The following is a 16,480-nucleotide window of genomic DNA, read 5'->3' on the forward strand; positions in this document are numbered from 1 at the left end:
AGAAGCACTCAAAGTCCATCACACACATAACCTCCTACTGTGCTAGGAGGTTAGTAACTGATTAGCAGAGATTTACTGGGCCACGATCTTGGGAGAGTAATTGTGATAATAACCGATGCTTATGAAATGCATGCTAACCCCCAGGTGTTGCTTTAAGCACTTGGTGAGCATTCACGCTTTTAATCATAATCTTCATAATGCTCCCATGAGAAAGATATTACCAACCTCCTATTACAAATAAGACTTGCACAAAAATCAAATATCTAGGAAGTCAGAATCAATGCAAGCAGTTGGCAACAGGGCTCAGCCAATAGAGAGGCATTTATATAAAGGCCTAAGTTTAGTCCCCTGGGCCCACAAAGTAGCAGAGAAAATTATTTCCCCTGAGAGAGATATACATTCTCGGGTACACACACACACACACACACACACACACACACACACACACACATACCACATACCATACATATATTGCATACCTCACACATCTTAATCAGTGAGAGCATAATTTCAGACACCTACCCATTATACACTCCTGCCTCCCAGACTTGGAGAAGTCTTCCTTGTAGACCCTAAAGACCTTTGATATAACCCAAAGACTTCTTCACAGAACCTGGCCCACAGTCCCAGCCAGGTATACAGGGAAAAGACTAATGTTGCTGCTTATTTATAATTAGCTCATTAAGGTTCTGAATATAAAACCCTATCTTCATCTAAGTTCAAATTTACAATCATATCTTGTCCATAAAATAAAAAATTATAAAAGGAAACATTCCTTAATATTTAGCCAACTCAAGAGGAACAGGCTGAAATCCTCTCATTTTCAGACACAAGTTACATTCACCACAGGCTTGATTTAGACACTCTTCAAATACTGATTTGTATAACCCACTTCATATGTGCCATCCCAATTTAACAGGCGAGAGAACGGAGACTCAAACTGTCAGTCTTGCCCAGGATTGTGATAAGGGTTTTAAAGGCTGGGATTTGCACCTAGGCCAATAGTATCAAGCTTTGTAAAGAGCCAAACAGTAAACACATTTTGATCTCCACAGTCTGTCCCTGCTTCTCTGTCATTCCACAGCAGGGCCGTGGAACAAGCCCAGCTGTGCTCCAGTCAAAGTTCTTGTGAGCCAGGAAGATACTGTTTCTTATAATGTCCACAATGTACCATTCTATTGACTATACTTCAGTCCCTTTAAAAGAAAACAAAAAACCAACCCACGTGCTTAGCTTTCAGACTACAAAAACAAGGCACAGGCCAGGCCTTGCTTGGCTGACCTCTGACCTAGATAGTCCAGTTCCACTATCTGTACCCTAGGACTAGGATATACTATCCTTTGCTTTTTTGTTTTGTTTCTGTTTTTGTAACAAGGTCTGAGTAGCCCAAGCCAGCCTCAAACTGGCTGTCATCCTCCAGCCTCAGCGTCCTGTATGCTAGGATCATGGGCATGAGCTGCTATGTCTGGCTTTAATGGGGGAGGGGGGGGCATGATGATGGTTCTCATGTAGCCCAGGCTGGCCTTGAATTCCCCATCCTGTTTCTCCATTCTGAGTGCTGGGATTACACCAGTGTGACACCACCATTCCCCCTTGCCCAGGTGAGCTCTGTCCCTGCCAGGATCCCTAGGCTGCTTTCCTAACCAATAATGAAATCCAGCTTGTAGCTTGCAACTTAATCTCGAGTTTTTAAGTGCCAACTACTTACACAATTCACTTGAGTATGTTTTCAAATCCACATTCTTTTCTCTTGGTAGTGGGAGGGGGGGGTGCTATAGCCTTGTTGTTAAGTCCAGCATCCAGCAAGGCATAGTACTGCGCAACTTGAATCCCAGCACTTGGGAGGCAGAGGCAGGCAGATCTCTGAGTTCAAAGCCCGCCTGGTCTACACAGTGAGTACCAAGACATCCAGGGCTATGTAGAGAGACCCTGTCTCAAAAGAAGAAAAACAAATCCAACCCCCCTCCCTGGGGTTGCTATATACGTACTATACAGAAATTCCAAACCAAGGTCCAGTCTTCACACCAGTGCATTTGGAAGGGTCTGTTGTTTACCGCCCCATCAGTCCTTTCAGCCTTAGTCATCATCACTAACAGACGCAATAAGCCATGGGAGAAGGTCACATGTGTAGTGAGGTGCAGCCATTCCCAAGGCCAGTCCCCTCTGGACAGACCTGGGCAAATTGCAGTTTGCTTTAGTGATTCAAAGTATCGATGTGTAGAAATGCCCAGGCATGTCTAGCACTTCACACCTACATTTGGATTCAAAGTACTTACCTCCTCCGCCCCTGTCAGTCCACCAGGGAATCCCTGAAGGAAGGCAGTTCACACACCTGTTACCTGTGTCTTAGTCCATCCCACCTGCTGGAATAAAGCATCTATACTGGATGACGTGTACACAAGATCAGAGCTCCAGCAGATTCGGTGTCTGACAAAATTCTTATCCCCTCATGACACCTTGCCTCTGCATCCCACAGAAATAAGAGACTAACTGCCTCTGTGGGGTCTAAACCATCCCTAAACCCAGTCATGATGGAGAGTGCGTATAACCTCCTCACTTCTCAGACTCTCTTCTAGTTCCATCAGCCTTGGGGGTGGGTTTTGGTTTCTGAATTATGGAGGACACAAACTGCTATGTCTTGGATGTGGCTGAATGTGTCCTCCAATGGATCGTGTGTTGGCAGTTTGTCCCCAGCTTGACAGGAAGAAGCTTCAACAATGGAGCAAACTGAATGGTTCTGTGAATAGAAGGAAGAAAAAAGGAAATAGGAGATTGTTGCTTGAGACTGTTTCCCCAGAATAACTGGTTTTACACCCTTTTCAGGATTAACCAAATATCTTTAGCGTGCACAGACAAGTTGTGTGTGTATGTGTGTGTATGTGTGCGTGTGCGCTGGTGCACACGTGTGCGCACACATGCACACTTGCATGCATGTATGAATGTATATTCATATGCATGTGTCTGGAAATGAATGTTTGGGAGGTTCTTCATAGAGAATGGAGTAAGCATACTTTGCCCTGTTCCTTCTGTTACATACAGCTGAAATCTTTGTACAAGTATAAAACAAATGTAAGAAGACTCTGGAAGGTGACTAAGTGAATAGGCAAACCAATGACCACAGAACCCCAGGAAAAAAATAGTGATTTCTTTTTGCCTAATATTTCCCAAGATTGGTGCTAAAAAAAAGTCACCAACCCAGAAAAACCAACATACACAGGTAAAATTAAAACACACACACACACACACAGAGAGAGAGAGAGAGAGAGAGAGAGAGAGAGAGAGAGAGAGAGAGAGATTAAAAGCTGTTGCTTTCCACTCTGGGACAGGATCCTTCCAGTTTCCATCTGGACCTGCAGCTGACCCTATGCCACAGCTCTCTGTGCCCAGAGCCAACTAGAAGAGAGCTGGTCTCCCAGGAGTGCTGACACAAAGACTTACAGGAGGGTCAAGCCACTGTCAGAGACAGCAAGACCAGATAACACCAGAGATAACCAGATTGGCAAGAGGCAAGTGTAAGAAACTAAGCAAGAGAAACCAAAGCCATTTGGCATCTTCAGAACCCAGTTCTCCCACCATAGCAAGTCCTGTATAACGCAAAACACCAGAAAAGCAAGATTCTGATTTAAAATCACATCTCATAATGATGTTAGAGGACTTTAAGAAGGACATAAATAACTTGCTTAAAGAAATACAGGACAACATAGGTAAACAAGTAGAAGACATTAAAGAGAAAACGCAAAAATCCCCTAGAGAATTACAGGAAAACACAAACAGGTGAAGGAATTGAGCAAAACCATCCAGGAATTAAAAATGGAAATAGAAACAATAAAGAAATCACAAAGGGAGTCAACCCTGAAGATAGAAAACCTAGAAAAGAGATCAGGAGTCATAGACACATGCATCACCAACAGAATACAAGAGATAGAAGAGAGAATCTCAGGGGCCGAAGATACTATAGAAAACATTAACACAACCATCAAAGACAGTGTAAAATGCAAAAAGTTCCTCACCCAAAACATCCAGGAAATCCAGGATACAATGAGAAGATCAAACCTAAGGGTATTAGGTATAGAAGAGAGTGAAGATTCCCAACTTAAAGGGCCAGTAAATAACTTCAACAAAATTTTAGAAGAAAACTTACCTAACCTAAAGGAAGAGATGCCCATAAACATTTAAGAAGTCTACAGAACTACAGATTGGACCAGAAAAGAAATTCTTCCCATCACATAACCAAATGCACAAAACAAAATATTAAAAGCAGTAAGGAAAAAAGGTCAAGTAACATGTAAAGGCAGACCATTCAGAATTACATCAGACTTCTCAACAAAGACTATACAAGCCAGAATATCCTGGGCAGATAGATGTCATACAGACCCTAAGAGAACACAAATACCAGCTCAGGCTACTATATCTAGCAAAACTCTGTTTCAGTAAAAATTAAAAAGGATCATTTGCTATCAGTTCTGGTTAGCTTTGCTACTCTGCCATGGATCCAAAAACTGCCCTCTCCTGGCTGTCTCCCTTTTAGCTGCTCTCTCCTTGAGATACCCTAGGCAGCACGCGCACGTGTGCATGTACACACACACACACACACACACACACACACACACACATACTCACGCCCCTCATTCTATGGGCAAGGGCAACAGAACCAGATCCCCACACTCCAACTGCCTCTGAGCCATTTCTTTCACACACTGTCCTCTTTAGTCCAGTAGAATCAAAGTTCCAGAAACTTGTAACTTAGCAATTAGATTTACATGTTAAAATCTCAATCTACAATTCATTCACACAATAAATGCATTGCCAATTAATAAAGATATAAACTGCCCACCTAGACAAGATAAAATTGATCTAGTTCACCTAAATCTGAACCATCCTCCTCCGTAGACTCCATCTTGATCTCTCTCCTTCCTCTTCTCTCCTGCCTTACAAAAACTTTGTCCCCACCCCACATTCTACTGTCCAATCATTTATTGCCTTGACATCAATCTACACATCATCCTTTCTGTTTAATTAAAAAAAAACTTTTCTCACAAATGTAAGCTGTGCACAACTATTACCATTTGAAAATAATCTAAATGACTATGAAGTTAATTAGCTTGAGTAGGCTATGAGACTAAATTAGTCTTCAACTCTATCAGAAATCTGAGAAGGACTAATATTACCTGAAATTATGAGAAGCATAAAGCATAGCTTCTAAAACTTAGCCAATTTACAGAGACCACTGATCACCTGGACAGGCCCTCATTCCTCAAAATGCTGGCACATCAGTCTTCAGCCTCCTGGCCCAGCATCATCTGACAGGCCTTTGTAACGCAGAATTTTGAAGGGCTGATGATTCTGGCTCAGCAAAGATTATCCATTGACTACTCTGCATAATGTGTCCCTTTCTGGACAGTCTTTGTATGTAGATGAATTGAGGCAATTCTTACCCAGTGGCCGTCTCGCCACAATTGGAGCAACTCTTAGAATCCATGAAGGGATCCTGTCAGGAGCAGACAGGTCTCTAGTCAAATGATCTTTAATAAGGAAATATCCATAAACGTCATATTCTGTAGACTTCTGACACCTTGAAGACTATCTTTCTACGCAAAGCATTTCTGAACTGTTAGCCATTTCTAATTGAACTACCTCAAAAACACCCTTTTAATTAATTACACAGAACCATGAGTTTGTTATCTGGATGTTAATTGTATTGCCAATCATCTAAAAACAGTTTATAACATAGTTACAGGACTGTCTCTAAGCCTTGAACACTAAAAATTTTGTAAAAAATAAGTTCTATACCAAAGTAAAGATATGACATTAGCTTAGTTACCAAATGAGATTATGGCAACGTAGGTTGATGTCATTATGCAGGTGAGAACTGGCACAAGTTAGATCAAGGCCTTGGTTGGACAGTAAAAGAATTAGGCAAGGACAAAGCTTTTGAAGGGAGGGAGAGAAGGAGAAGCAGGGACAATCAAAATGGAGACTGAAAAAGATGACTGGAATCTGGGTGGTCCTGAATTGTCAAGGTAGCTGGGATGGATTTCTGTAGGCAAATTTATTTTATCTAGGTGGACAGTTTATATCCTTATCAATTGGTTATAAGCTTATTGTGTGGATATATTGTGGATTGAAATTTAACATATGAGTCTGATTATTGGGTAATACTTTATTGAGTCATGATTTCATTGGGTTGTTGGGGGTATGAGCAGAGTCCGTGACAGGAAGCCATGCTAGGCTATAGAATGCTTGAGGCTAGCATGGCTTGGGGCCACACTGGCATGGCCTGTGGAACTTGATGTGTGTGTCAGGTGTAGTAACAATGGAGCAGAGTTCCAACAGAGTGGGAACTCACAGGAACCATTTCGGTTGCATTTTTAAATTATACCACAACAACTCTCCTTTTCTATAGATGAAGAAACAAGATGTTTCATGAAAAAAATTTACTTGATATATTTCCACAAATCTAACCCTACGAAGGATCTAACCCTAGAAAAAGCAAGAAAGTAACCCAAAAAGAAGAGAGCCACACAAACATAATTCCACCTCAAACAACAAAAATAATAGGAAACAATCATTGGTCCCTAATATCTCTCAACATCAATGGACTCAATTCCCCAATAAAAAGACATAGACTAACAGACTGGATATAAAAACAGGACCCAGCACTTTGCTGTATACAGGAAACACCCCTCAGTGACAAAGATAGACACCAGCTCAGATTAAAAGGCTGGGAAATAATTTTCCAAGCAAATGGTCCCAAGAAACAAGCTGGAGTAGCCATTCTAATATGGAATAAAATAGATTTTCAACCAAAAGTTATCAAAAAAGATAAGGCAGGACACTTCATACTGGGTAAAGGAAAAATCCACCAAGATGAACTCTCAAATGTGAATATCTATGCTCCAAATGCAAAGTTACCCACATTCATAAAAGAAACTTTACTAAAACTCAAAGCACACATTGCACCTCACAAAATAATGGTTGGACACCCCATTCTCATCAATAGACAGATCATGGAAACTGAAACTAAACAGAGATACAGTGAAACTAACAGAAAATATGAACCAAATGGATTTAACAGCTATCTGTAGAACATTTCATCCTAAAACAAAAGAATATACCTTCTTAGCACCTCATGATACCTTCTGAAAAATTGACCATATACTTGGTCACAAAACAGACCTCAATAGATAAAAGATGATAGAAATAATCCCTTGCATCCTAGCAGATCACCATGGACTAAGGCTGGTCTTCGATAACAACAAAAACAACAGAAAGTCCACATACACATGAAAGCTGAACAACACTCTACAACAACACTCAACAACTTGGTCAAGGAAGAAATTAAAGACCTTTTTTGAATTTAATGAAGGCACAACACACTCAAACTTATGGAACACAATGAAAGCACTGCTAAGAGGAAAACTCATAGCTGTGAGTGCCTCCAAAAAGAAACTGGAGAGAGCAAATACTGGCAGCTTGATAGCACACATGAAAGCTCTAAAACAAAAAGAAGCAAATATATCCAAGAGGAATAGACAGCAGGACGAAAATCAACCAAATAGAAACAAAATCTATACAAAGAATCAACAAAGCCAGGAGCTAGTTCTTTGAGAAAATAAACAGGATAGATAAACCATTTGCCAGACTAACCAGAGGGGACAGAGACAGTATCCAAATTAACAAAACCAGAAATGAAAAAGGGAGACATAATAGAAACTGAGGAAATCCAAAATACCATCAGATCCTACTACAAAAGCCTGAATACTCAACAGAACTAGAAAATCTGGAGGAAAAGGACAATTTTCTAGAGAGCTATCGGTTACTAAAGTTAAATCAGGAGCAGATAAACCATCTAAACATTTCCATACCTCCAAAAGAAATAGAAACATTCATTAAAAGTCTCTCAACCAAAAAAAAAAAAAAAAAGCCCAGGACCAGATGGGTTTAGTGCTAAATTCTACCAGACCTTCATAGAAGATCTAATACCAATACTATCCAAACAATTCCACAAAATAGAAACAGAAGGAACACTACTCAATTCATTCTAAGAAGCCACAGTTACACTTATACTTTCTATGAAGCCACAATTATTCTTATACTTAAACCACACAAAGACCCAACAAAGAAAGAGAACTTCAAACCAATTTCCCTTATGATACTGATGCTAAAATACTCCTGAAGATTCTCACAAACTGAATCCAAGAACACATCAAAACAATCATTCATCATGATTAAGTAGACTTCATCTCAGGGATGTAGGAATGGTTCAATATACAGAAATTCATCAATGTAATCCACAATATAAACAAACTCAAAGAGAAAAAACCCATGACCATTTCATTAGATGCTGAGAAAGTATTTGACATAATTCAACACCCCTTCATGTTAAAAGTCTTGGAAACATCAGGAATTCAAGGCCCACAGCTAAACATTCTAAAAGCAATATACAGCAAACCAGTAGCCAACATCAAGCTAAATCGGGAAAAATGTGAAGCAATACCAATAAAATCAGAGACTAGACAAGGCTGCCCACTCTCTCCCTACCTATTCAATATAGTACTTGAAGTCCTAGCCAGAGCAATCAGACAACAAAAAGAAATCAAAGGGATACAAATTGGAAAAGAAGTCAAAATATTACTATTTACAGATAATATGATAGTATGGTTAATTGACCCCAAAAATTCCACCAGAGAACCCCTACAGCTGATAAACAACTTCAGCAAAGTGGCTGGGTATAAAATTAACTCGAACAAATCAGGAGCCTTCCTCTACTCAAAGGATAAACAGGATGAGAAAGAAATTAGGAAAACAACACCCTTCACAATAGCCACAAATAATATAAAATACCTTGGGGTGACTCTAACCAAACAAGTATGACAAGAACTTAGAGTCTCTGAAGAAAGAAATTGAAAATCTCAAAAGATAGATCTCCCATGCTCGTGGATTGGCAAGATTACTATAGTAAAAATGGCTATTTTGCCAAAAGCAATCTACAAATTCAATGCAATCCCCATCAAAATTTCAACTCAATACTCATAGAATTGGAAAGAGCAATTTGCAAATTCATTTAGAATAACAACCCAGGAAGCTAAAACTATCCTCAACAATAAACGAACTGGGGGACTCACCATCCCTGAACTCAAGCAGTATTACAGAGCAATAGTGATAAAAACTGCATGGTACTGGTATAGAGACAGGCAAGTAGAGCAATGGAATAGAATTGAAGACCCAGAAATGAACCCACACATCTATGGTCACTTGATCTTTGACAAAGGAGCTCAAACCATCCAGTTATAAAAAGACAGCATTTTCAACAAATGGTGATAGTTCAACTGGAGGTCAGCATGTAGAAGAATGCAAATCGACCCATTCTTCTCACCCTGTACAAAGATCAAGTCCAAGTGGATCAAGGACCTCCACATCAAACCAAATGCACTCAAACTAATAGAAGGGAAAGTTGGGAAGAGCCTCAAACACATAGGCACAGGGGAAATTTTCCTGAACAGAACACCAATGAGTGGCTTATGCTCTAAGATCAAGAATCAACAAATGGGATCTCATAAAATTGCAAAGCAATTTTTGTAAGGCAAAGGACACTGTCAATAGGACAAAATGGCAACTAACAGATTGGGAAAAGATCTTTATCAATCCCACATCCCAGATCTTTATCAATCAAGGTGCTAATATCCAAAATATAATTAAGAAGTTAGACTCCAGAGAATCATATAACCCTTTTTAAAAATGGGCTACAGAGCTAAACAAAGAACTCTCAACTCAACCGAGGAATATTGAATGGCCGAGAATCACCTAAAGAAATGTTCAACATCCTTAGTCATCAGGGAAATGCAAATCAAAACAACTCTGAGACTTCCCTCTCACGATAGTCAGAATGGCTAAGATCAAAAACTCAAGTGACATCAGATGCTGACGAGGATGTGGAGAAAGAGGAACACCCGTCCATTGTTGGTAGGATTGCAAGCTGATACAACCACTCTGGAATCAGTCTGGTGTTCCTCAGAAAACTGGACATAGTACTGCCTGAGGGCCCAGCTATACCACTCCTGGACATATAACCCAAAAGATGCCCCAACATATAACAAGGGCATATGCTCCACTATGTTCATAGCAACCTTATTTATAATAGCCAAAAGCTGGAAAGAACACAGATATCCCTCAGCAGAAGAATGGATACAGAAAATGTGGTACATCTACACATTGGAGTACTACTCAACTATCACAAACAATGACTTCATGAAATTCTTAGGCAAATAGATGGAACTAGAAAATATCCTGAGTGAGGTAACCTGATCACAAAAGAACACACATGGTATGCACTCACTGATAAATGGATATTAGCCCAAAAGCTCAGAATACCCAAGATACAATTCACAAACCACATGAAGCTCAAGAGGAAGAAAGACAAAAATGTGGATGTTTCAGACCTTCTTAGAAGGGGGTAAAATGCTCAAAGGAGGAAATATGGAAACAAAGTATGGAGCAGAGACTGAAGGAAAGGCCATCCAGAGACTGCCCTACCTGGGGATCCAACCCATATGTAGACACAAAACCCAGACAATATTGTGGATGCCAAGAAGTACATGCTGACAGGAGCCTGATATAGCTGTCTCCTGAGAGGCTCTGCCAGAGCTTGACAAATACAGAGGCAGATGCTCGCAGCCAACCATTGAACTGAGAATGGGGTCCCCAATGGAGGAGTTAAAGGCCTGAAGTTGCTGAAGGGGTTTGCAACCCCATAAGAAGAATGATAATATCAACTAACCAGACCCCCAAGAGCTCCCAGGGAGTAAACCACCATCCCAAGAGAACATAGGCATGGACCTATGGCTTCAGCTGTATATGTAGCAGAGGATGACCTTGTCAGGCATCAATTGGACGAGAGGCCCTTGGTCCTGTCAATGCTCAATGCCCCAGTGTAGGGGAATATCTGGGTGGGAAGGTGGGAAAGAGTGGGTCTGTGTAGGGAGCCGTATTGGATTTGGGCCTGGCCGCTTAAAACTAACCAAGGACACTTTTCATCAACAAAACAAAAACATTTGATCAAATCCTTTTTCTTAACTCTTATTCCTCTCTCCCTGAGTGAACGCTTGATCTCTCCTATGAAACAAGCTTCTTTAGACAATACCTTCCCCATGACAATGGGATGACAATTATTTGGGGCCCTGTCTTACCTCCCTCTCCAGTGACGCACAAGCGATGCGACCTGAAGAGCCCTCAGTCTCTCCACGGATCTCCTGTCTCCATCGTCCGGTAGTTGGCCATGCTTCGGGTCCCTGTTCAGGCGCCACTTGACCCGTCCAGCAGGTCCAGTTATTCAGGGTCCCGAAGAGGCGCTATCTGAGGGTCAAGGGGGGGAGAAAAGAAGGAGACCAAGCAAGGTTCTGTTGTCAAGGTTTCGTTTTTTGGAGTGAGTGTTACAGCTTATAAGGCATTCAGATAGGGGGAGTGACCTTTGTGAAACTATCAGGCAGTGATAGCAGGAAGCAGAGAGGTCAGGCAGTGGAGACATCTAGTGTTTGCTCAGGAGACATCTGGCATTTGCTCGGGCTGAAGCATTCCTTGATTGTTATCTTCCTGTGCTGTAAATTCATGGGAGAGGCTTTTGTCCAACAATCTCAAGACTTTATGGCAGTCATCTTAGGACTGAGTATCTGTGGCCATACAACCCAGAGCCACGTAGCCACTTTGAGCTATACAGTCACAAAGCGGCCAGGCCCAAATCCAATACGGCTCCCTACAGGTCTGGGTGAGGGGGCACCCTCATAGAAGCAGGGGATGGGATATGGGATAGCGGGTTTCTGGAGGTCAAACTGGGAACGGGGATAACATTTAAAATGTAAGTTTTAAAAATCCAATAAAAGAAAAAGAAGCTGTTTTTTTTTTTCAGTCAAACAACCAACCTGTAAGACAGAGACCTCCAGATGACCACTCTGGCAGGCCAAGCGTCAGATAAAAACTGTTGATTCTCGTGCATCCAGAAGACATAACAAAATTCCAATTGGCCCTAGACTAGCACCAGAGAAAATGGAGCAGGGATCCAGGACTTTTGTCCCCACCAATCAGTACTGAGGCTCCCCAGGCCTGCCTGGTCCAGGAGCAATGAGAAGTCCCTGTCCTCATGGGTGTCCTTGGAGGGCAAATAGGAGACCTAGGTTTCCTCGATGTCTGGTATCAGTGAGCCAGACATCTCTTTCCCTTAGCCAAATGGTATCTTTTTTTTTAATTCAGCTGAGATCAAAGTCTCACATAATCCTCAGAGTCTCACAGAATACTGCAAAAAATGTTCAGGTATCAATCAAAATTCCCTCACCAAGAACCCAGAACATCTCAGGCTGGACCATTCAGCATAAACACCCAGTTCCAGGATGACAGAGGCATTTGCATTATTTTAGGGTACTTACTGTTTAAGAAAAGGCTTCATTACCACAAAGGGGAGTTAACTGGGGAAAAGAAATCAGCAGGAAGAGCAGAGTGGAGATGAGGAAGAATGGGGTCAAATAAGAACAAGATATAGTGATATTTGTACAAAATATCATCACAATGACACCTATTTCCTATGCTAGTCAAAGATTTTTCAAATGTTTCATTGAGCAACTATAAACCCTTCTGAATCAAACAAAACAGGTGGCGCCAGGATGGGAATACAGCTCAGTGGTAGGGCACTTGCCGAGTATGTGTGAGGCCTGAAGATCATTTCAAACACTAAAAATTACAGAGCCCAGCAAAGACAGAGAAGATACATTTTTAAAATATTGCTACCAGGGGTTGGGGATTTGGCTCAGTGGTAGAGCACTTGCCTAGCAAGCGCAAGGCCCTGGGTTCGGTCCCCAGCTCCAGAAAAAAAAAAAAAATATTGCTACCAAAGCATTTTTACCTCACCACTCAAAATGGTCAATGACTCAAGTACAGGTTGTTGGACCAAGGAAAAAGATTTACTTGAAAGTCATCAAAACCAAAGATTGATGGTTTGACCAGGAAAGACTCTCTGGAGAACTAAGGTGTCTTACCCTGTTTTACAGGGGTAGGGACAGTGGGAAGGAGTTGGCACAATAGTCGATTAAGAGCGGGTGACTAGAGGCTTTTAGGCAAAGCTCCACTGGCCTGAAATAGGATAATCTTAATTGCCTTTATCTTGGTGGCATCAGCCCTGGAGGGGAGCAGAGAGCTTAGGGAGGTTTAGGTCAAATTAATCCTATAGTTCCAGAGAAGACATCTCCAAAGTGGTTAATAGGACTGTGAGTAGAGTTGAACAGAGATCTGACCCAAAGGTTAGGGCAGCCAAGGGGTACACCGACACAATACGGAAGCAGCAACACCAACCTTGATTCATTCTGTCTTTGTCATCCTCTCACCATCTGTATTCCCATGGGAAAAGCCATTGCTTTCAGCCAGAGCACTTCAGGTCCCCAAAGAGTAACCTAGACAACTGCTCTCATACCCACACGTCTCAGAGGTTGAGTACCACAAAGCCAGTGAAAGGACAATATATTGGTCAGGTGTATAGCCTTCAAAATTAGCTACCAGCTAAAAACAAGCAAGCTAAAGAACCAACCACTTAGATTTTCCCATGGTTATGAAACAAAATAGAAAACTTAGGACTGAATTACACAATAATCAACATTAAAAGGTTCACCAATAGAATGAATAGGACAGAGGAAAGAATCAGTCACCTGGCCAGGTGATGGGACATTAGAAATTATTCAAGCTGAATGACACAGGAGAAATATACCACAGGGGGAAAAAATCAAATAAGCAGACCCAGGGCCAGTGGAGCCCATAACAAAAGATCCAGCACCTGCATCTTCAGAGTGCTGAGGGAGGGGGATGGCTGAGTGGGTACCCTAAGTAGCAACCAAAATTGCCCTGGATTTGGCAAGAGCTCTAGATTACCGATGAAAGGAGTTAATCAAAATCCAAACAGAATAAATCCAAAGAAACGCATGCAAAGGCACACATTATCCAAGTTTCAAAAACTAGAAACCAGAGAGAGATTGAAAGCAGCCAGAGCAATAAGAGAGAACGTGAGGACATTCTCAATGAAAGAAAACAAAGATAATTTGTGCCCAGCGGATTTGTAGAGGAAGAGCTAAATAAAGCTCTATAAATGGAATGAAGACAAAGAGGGGACCTCAGAATAGAATGAGAAAAGAAAGAATGACGCAAGCAAAATATCACTAAATACAACAGCCTTAACTGTTGGAGCAAAACCATATCATTTGGTGTTTCAGACTGAGCTTTAGTGAAAAGAATTTGATTCACAGTCTTCCAACACATTAGTTATATTCACCACACATGAGTCGCAGTAACTATTCTGTCATCTAATTTTCTCGTCTATAGCACAGGAACGGGAACCTCACCTGATATTCAAGGGACAAACACAGGAATATAAAAATGTTAGGTAATTGTAAACTAAAACAATGATAAAAGGTCACTATATGCCTATTGGGATTCCCAGCACCCTAAATTTGACTGTATCAAATGCTGGCACAGATGTGGGTCAAGAAGGACTATCAGTCAGTACAGGCAAGAATGCAGGATGAAGCAGCCACTTTTGAAAAGTCTGACTACTCCATAAAAAGCTAAAAACATTCTTACTATACACTTTGTAGTTAACCAGAAGAGTTGAAAAGTTATATACATACAAAACACTACATATCTCTCTATTCATAATTACTGAAGTTCAAAAGCAGGCATGAGGCCCAACATGAACAGACAGGGTATGGTTCATTCATCCGCACGATGGAAAAGTATTCTACATGAGAAAGAAACGAGTTATCAACACTGTAGCCTCAGCACTAATCCACATGGTTCTAAATCTATGCCATTCTGAAAAGGCAAAACAGGATACTGGAAAAGACAAGTCTGGGTTGGAGTCCAAAAGGAGGGATGAATACATGGTGAAGCACTGAAGACCGAGGTAACTCAACTACACAGCGCTGTAAAGGAAGTGCACAGCACTGTCTGTTCCTCAAGCCCTGTAGAGTGGAGAGAACGAAGAGGAAAGCTTAGGGAAGTCTTGACACCAATGGCAATGCAGTTGCATCATTTCTAACAAACGTGCTACTCTAATGAGAGAAACAGAAAGCCCGAGAGACTCGGGCTGGGGCCAACTCAGTGAGTACCCTTCTGCCAATGCTATCTTTCTCCAGGTACAGAAGGCACAACATTCCTGGCCATGTACAGACTCTGGCTGATGAAAGTGATGAGCACAATATGTGTCTCAGCAGCAACTGTTGACCTATAATACTAAAATACCAGGGTCTCGGGCTCGAGGGACAAGCACAGGAATATAAAAATGCTAGGTAATTGTAAGCTAAAGCAACGATGAGAGGTCACTATATACCTATTAGGATGCCCATGTTGGGCGCCACCTGTAGGCTTAGATTTTTTTTTCAAAGCCTACTTTTAATAAGGGTTTTTTTTTTTTTTTTTACTTTATCCGCATTTATTTATGCTGAATTTATTCCCGTGCCATGAGCTTTTGTTTCTTCAGTTTCTTCTGGGATATCTTTTTTTTTCTGTGCAACCTCCTCTTCTGGCTTTGGAACAATCTGTTCCTTCTCAGTGATGATCATCTCGATGTGGCAGGGAGAGCTCACGTATGGGTTAATCCGGCCGTGAGCTCTGTAGGTTCGTCTGCGCATCTTAGGAGCCTTGTTCACTTGGATGTGTTCAATGACCAGAGAATCTACATCTAAACCCTTAAGTTCAGCATTACTCTCTGCATTTTTAAGCATGTGCAGCAAAAATTCAGCACTCTTTTTTGGCCACTGTCCAGCCCCACTGTTTGGCCTGGGCGCACCTACCAATTCCATTATACCGCCGGAATGGCATACACTGCTTCTTTAAAGTGACATCCTTCAGATACTTGGCGGCTTTGCAGATATGCATACCCTTGATGGCCTGGGCAGTTTCCCGGGTGTTCTTAAAGTGAACACGAAGGTTTGAGCCTCTTGATTTGTATGATTTCGTGGGGTTTTCTGGGTCAAGGGAGTATTGAACCATCTCCACAGGTCACCTCTGCCGGCTTACAGGAAGGGCTCTTAAATGCTTTAATGTCCCCTCTAGCCCATCACCCACCAGAGGTAGTGGAAAGGAAAGGTTAATAGGACAAAGTAGGGTGTGCACCTGTTTAGAAATATTTCTTTGGAGCAAATCTACTCTTCATTGTCAGGCTAATAGCAGTTGAGTTTACATGTACCAGCAACAGCAGCTCGATCCACTCACAAACACCATTCACTAATCAGCAACAGCAGGACAAGCAAATGCCATCCATGGATTAACAACAGTAAGTCTATCCAGAAAAAAAAAAATCTGCAAGGCTCTGCCAGTCAGCCTGAGTCTACGGAAGCAATAAGATGCTACCAGGACACCACCAGTGTTTTTTGGTGCATTTCTCTCTATGAAGTCACAACAAATGATGACCAACAAAGAATGGTAAGGCATACCAATGCTATCCAGCATC

General features: G+C 41.5%; 1 pseudogene; it reads right to left on the minus strand.

Annotated features, from left to right (window-relative positions):
* Positions 1-15,430: 15,430 nt before the first annotated feature.
* On the minus strand, positions 15,431-16,077 carry LOC103692221 (60S ribosomal protein L17 pseudogene; annotated as a pseudogene).
* Between the last annotated feature and the right edge of the window lie 403 nt (positions 16,078-16,480).

This window comes from Rattus norvegicus, chromosome 4, assembly GCF_036323735.1.
Source record: "Rattus norvegicus strain BN/NHsdMcwi chromosome 4, GRCr8, whole genome shotgun sequence".
NCBI classification, from domain to species: domain Eukaryota; kingdom Metazoa; phylum Chordata; class Mammalia; order Rodentia; family Muridae; genus Rattus; species Rattus norvegicus.